This window comes from Pseudophryne corroboree, chromosome 1, assembly GCF_028390025.1.
Source record: "Pseudophryne corroboree isolate aPseCor3 chromosome 1, aPseCor3.hap2, whole genome shotgun sequence".
Classification (NCBI taxonomy): Eukaryota; Metazoa; Chordata; class Amphibia; order Anura; family Myobatrachidae; genus Pseudophryne; species Pseudophryne corroboree.
The window spans coordinates 450,535,278-450,541,277 of NC_086444.1; the positions used below are offsets into that span (position 1 = coordinate 450,535,278).

General features: G+C 42.6%; 1 protein-coding gene across 5 annotated transcripts in view; it reads right to left on the reverse strand.

Annotated features, from left to right (window-relative positions):
* The window catches only part of ZFHX2 (zinc finger homeobox 2), a 121,677-nt gene extending 117,083 nt beyond the window's left edge, over positions 1–4,594 (reverse strand). For 3 of the 5 annotated variants that reach the window (XM_063913586.1, XM_063913585.1, XM_063913584.1), the window contains exon 1: positions 4,298–4,593. The gene's annotated coding sequence lies outside the window, so the exon portion shown is untranslated. Of the gene's footprint in view, positions 1–4,297 lie in introns of all 5 variants that reach the window. The other 2 variants (XM_063913588.1, XM_063913587.1) reach the window with 1 other exon arrangement.
* Positions 4,595–6,000: the final 1,406 nt, after the last annotated feature.

Here is a 6,000-nt window from a genome sequence, read left to right on the forward strand (position 1 = left end):
GTATCTATGTGTCTCTGTGTATGTATAACCCACTCTCTGTATCTATGTGTCTCTGTGTATGTATAACCCACTCTCTGTATCCATGTGTCTCTGTGTATGTATAACCCACTCTCTGTATCTATGTGTCTCTGTGTATGTATAACCCACTCCCAGTATCCATGTGTCTCTGTGTATGTATAACCCACTCTCTGTATCCATGTGTCTCTGTGTATGTATAACCCACTCTCTGTATCCACGTGTCTCTGTGTATATATAACCCACTCTCTGTATGCATGCGTCTCTGTGTATGTATAACCCATTCTCTGTATCCATGTGTCTCTGTGTATATATAACCCACTCTCTGTATCCATGTGTCTCTGTGTATATATAATCCACTCTTAGTATCCATGTGTCTCTGTGTATGCATAACCCACTCTCAGTATCTATTTATTGTGTATGTATAACCCAATCTCAGTATCTATGTGTCTCTGTGTATATATAACCCACTGTCAGTATCCATGTGTCTCTGTGTATATATAACCCACTGTCAGTATCCATGTGTCTCAGGTTGGGAATGATATGCCGGCGTTCGGGATGCCGGTGGTAAGAATACTGACCGCGGCATCCAGATAGTTAGAATCCCAACAGGGGTCAGGTTAGTATGCTAAGCCTCCCCCTTTACCCCAATAACCTTCCCTTCTAGCAGCCTAAACCTAACCCCCTCCCACACACCCCACAGCCTAATACTAACCCTTCCCAGTGATGCCTAAACCTAACACCTCATCCCACAGCCTAAACCTAACCCTTCCCACCATGCAGCCTATCACTAACCCTACCTGGGTGTGCCTAAACCTAACCCCCTCTGACTGAAGCCTAACCCTAACCGGTTCCCCGCAGCCTAAACCTAACCCTTCTCACCATGCAGCCTATTCCTAACCCTCCCCGGGGGTGCCTAAACCGAACGCCCTCTGACCGAAGCCTAACCCTCCCCCCGCAGCCTAAACCTAACCCACCCCCAACCCCGAGGCTCACCTCTGCGGCGGCCCTGTGTATGTCTAACCCACTCTGTATCCATGTGAATATATCTAACCCACTGTCAGTATCCATGTGTCTTTGTGTATATCTAATGTACTGTCAGTAGATTTCTGTCTCTGTGTTTCTATAACCCAATACACAGAGACCCAGAAGGAGATGCAGCTGACCACTGATTGGGCCGGGGTTGGGTGCTTCTTCTCATTAGGCCTTCCCTCCACTAACCCTCTTTCAGTATCCATCTTTCTTTGGTGTATAGCTAACCTTTTGTTGGTATCCATTTGTCTCATGTATCTATCCCACTCTCTGTATCCATGTGTCTCTGTATATATCTAACCCTCTCTCAGTATCCATGTGTCTCTGTGTATATCTAACCCAATCTCTGTATCTGTCTTTATATGGAGTATATCTAGCCCTCTCTCAGTATCCATCTCTCTGTGCATATCTAACCATCTCTCTATATCCATACATGTGTAGATCTAACCTTGTCTTTGTATCGGGTGTAGTATTGTATGCCGTGGCCGGGCTCCCGGCGACCAGCATACTGGCGCCAGAATCCCGGCTGCCGGCATACCGACAGCGCGGCGAGTGCAAATGAGCCCCTTGCGGGCTTGCTGTGCTTGCCACGCTGCGGGCACGGTGGCGTGCTACACGTGCCACCCTATTTATTCTCCCTCCAGGGGGGTCGTGGACCCCCAAGAGGGATATAAAGTGTTGGTATGCCGGCTGTCGGGATTCCGGCGCCGGTATACTGTGCGTCGGGATCCCGACAGCCGGCAAACTGAAGACCATCCTTTGTATCCATCTCTCTGTATATATAACCCTCTCACAATAACTTTCTGCCTCTCTATATATCTAATCTTTGCCTAGTATCTGTCTCTGGGGGAAATGTATCAAACATTGGGAGAGAAATAAAGTGCCAACCAATCAGCTTCAAACTGTCATTCTTCACACATCCTATAAAATTCCAGTTAGAAGCTCAAGGTTTGATACATATCCCCCTCTGTGTATATCCAAACCTATGTTACGATAACTGTCTATAGATACGTGGGCTAGATGCATCATCGCGTGGAGAGTGATTATACATGGAAAGAGACAAAGCACCAGCCAATCAGCTGCTAACTGCCATGTCACAGGCTGTGTTTTAAAAATGACAGATAGAAGCTGGTTGACTGGTAGTTTATCACTCTCCAAACGATGATGCATCTAGCCCACAGATATCTAAACATCCCTTAGTGTTGCCGTACCACTATGTATAAATGTATGGTCCCTACACTCTCTGCATACAGTATCTAAATCACCTTCAGTATATCTCTGGTCCTTCTTCACAATATTTTTTGTGTATATTGAACCTCCCGCAGAATCCTTCTAGTCTGTGTATAGCTCAACCTACCCATTATGACTGTCTCTGTGTATACCAGACCCTCATTCAGGATTCTTCTGCTTATGTGTATGTTTAACACCATCCCCCATCTGTATCCTGCTGTCTCTGCATATATCTGCACCTCTCTCACTAAACCCTCTGCCAAATCAAATCAAACTTAGCTTTACTGATTATTGCCACTTGATACAGCTGAACTCCGACCATATTCCTCCTTCTCCTTCTAAACCTGAGCCTCTTCTACTGTACTATCCTCAGCATCCCTCTGCCTATGTACATGTGATAGGGAGATAGATAGATAGATAGATAGATAGATAGATAGATAGATAGATAGATAGATAGATAGATAGATAGATAGATAGATAGATAGAAGCTCCCATAGTATAGGTCTTTGTATAAATCTGCACCCAGCTCAGCATGCCTCTGTACAGAGCTCACCCTACCAGTTATCACTCACTGTGTATATTAGAACCTCCTCGTTATCCAAGTGTATCTCCCCCCCCCCCCCCCCTCTGGCCTCCATGGCTATCCTGAATCTATGAATATCTGAACCACCCTCAGCATGCGTCTGTGTATATCTAGATCTATCCGCTGTCACTGTCTTTATGTTTATCACAACCTCCTCAGCTTACATACAGTATAAACCTCCCTCAGTATGCATCTGTCTGTGTGTATATCTGGACCTAGCATTACTCTCCCTAAGACCACATCTGAGCATCTCTATTTCTGTATACATAGTCCATATAAATGACTGTTTCATCTCCTCCAGTATGTCTGTGTACTAAGCTTACACTAAACCTGCTTGCCTCTCTGTGTTCTGCTCTCCCTTTTTGGCATACCTAATACCTGCTCCTCCTCTTCTCTTTGTATAATATAGCATCTGTATATAAACACGTTTTTCTCTATTCCAGTTCTTTCTATCCCTTGCAGTTTATTATCTCCTTCTCCTCTCTCTGCCCCATGGAAGGTATCACCTCCAAAGAAAAGGTGCTCACATTCCTCCTTGATTGATGGGGGTATAAGTCAATCGCAGACACACAACAGCTGTGATGTCACCGCCAGTACAGGACAGGTGTGAAGGACTGCCAGGCCGCCTTTGCTCTCGCTCATAGTGCCCCCAACCCTCCCCCTGGCTCTGTCCTGGGTTTACCTACAAATATTGCTTGATGATTTGCCCTCTACATAAATGAGAATACATGTGAGCATAATACATCTCCACAATCAACGCACATATACATATTGCTCACACCCCTCTCATTTTTCCTACAGATATGATCCTCTACACAAGCGTATTGCACATGTAAATCTGTATATGCAAACATAAAAAATATATGTATACAGTACACACAAAAGTATAAATTGGAAAAAAGACAGAAATATACTATACATACATACATACATACTGAATGCTAGAAATAGCATATTACATATGTATTAATATATATAGTTCATGAATCAGATATTAATTAAACCCCTATGTTGACATGATTTGTATAACAATACAAATGTAAATTACTACAGCACAAATATACTATGAACAAATATGACTATAAGTGTGTATATACTGTACATATCATGTATACATATATGTATTTATGTATTTATATTTATGTATTATGTATATACACTCACATATATATATATATATATATATCTATAGATATATATTTTCACACACATTTCAAATGGGCATAATTTACATGTGTGTATGTATATATATATATATATATATATATATATATATACACTCACACCAATTTCTGTACATCCATCTACTCCCCTCAATCAATTGCCTTCTGACCCACAAGCCACAAAATGAGAGAAAGAGGGAGAGAGATGGAGAGAGAGACGAAAAGAGAGAGCGAAAAAAAACCAGGAATAGATTGTAAAATCAATGCTACTTACAGCTTAGCTGGTGCGAGAGGATAAAGCTGTGTCTGAGGGATGCTGAGGAGGCGGTCTCTCCCTCTCTCTCTCCCTCTCTCTCTCTTTCTCGCTCTCTCTCTCGGGCTTTCTTGCTCCCCCCTTTACAGAAGGAAGATGAAGACTAGGAAAAAATAAATCAATGTCTTTGTGGTGTGAGGTACTTTCTCTGTGTTGACAGGGCTTTTCCTATTGATTTACAGTCTCCGAGACACCTCTCCCTCTCCCCCTCTCTCTCCCAGATCCATTCACAGACAGCTCCCTCTCTCTCCCCAGCACAATGGAATAATCAATACGCACAGACACACACACGCGCACACACACACTCACATACACACATACACACAACACAGTGCTGGGAGACTGAGCAGGTGCAAAGTGAAGTAGACTGTGAGACACTGCTTCCTACCTCTGGACATGAAGGGGGAGGTGGTCAAGGGACAGTTTAAAGGACAGCAGAGGTGTCAAACAGACTCAGACACTACAACTCTCAAATGTATCATGTGCAATAAAGCCTCATAGAAAGCAGCTGATTGGCTGCTTCAAGAGAAAACCAGTGAAGAATGGGGAAGACAGAGGAAGTGAGGGAGATGTTTCCATAATGGCATATTCTCCCCTCATAGGTTCTGACCAAAGAGCTCTTCAAAGGCTCACAGAATGTACATATTAGTAGACATTTTTTATATCTGATATACGAATATTGAACCAACAATGCAACATATAACTATAAGCCTTAATTATTTCTAATTCTTTACATATAAAAAAGTGATCATATACTCCTAAATAGATGAAGGGATGACAATAATGTAATAGGCTAAGCCAGTGCCTATAAAGATGCCATATATGAAAACAGTACCACAGCATATTTTCACGTCAAATACAGTTAGGGGCCCATTTATCAAGCCTTGGAGAGTGATAAATAGCACAGTGATAAAGTACCAGCCAATCAGCTCCTAACTGTCATGTTACAGGCTGTGTTTCAAAAATGACAGTTGGGCGCTGATTGGTTGGTACTTTATCACCGTGTTATTTATCACTCTCCAAGGCTTGATAAATCTGGGCATAAATCAGATGTCATATAATAAAGTCTGTGGATAGTGTCAGGAAACATGGGATCCACAAACATGTCTTGGGGAGGAAAAAAGGTATAGTTCCTAATGGTGGGTAGTGGGTACACACTGGAACGATGTATCTGCAGATCAATGGATCTGCAGATATATCTATAGGAGGATCAGGCAGTGTGTTGTACATACACACACTGCCTGATCCGTTGTGACTAACATCATGAACTGGGCGGGCATTTACATGCGCTCACTCAGTTAAGCCGTCAATCACCGCCGGCCTCTGCAGCATGTGTACGGCCTACCGCCCACACACACACACACACACACACACACACACACACAACGATGCACCAATATATCTGTTGAAGAAGTCTGAAAATCAGAGGAAATGCGTAGGGACCTACCTCATGCCTGTATCCAGATGATTGGACAGATAAGCTTTTTCTATGTGTGTATTAAAATAACTTTTTTTTTTAACTTTTCAAACCTATAGTATCTGTGCTTTTTGGTGTTAATTGGGGATAGAATCTCCTAAAGAACACCTAATATATATATAAGCAAGGTACCTGGTTTTTAAGAAATACGCACCATGATGTATTAATTGTTCTTTTTCTTATCCTA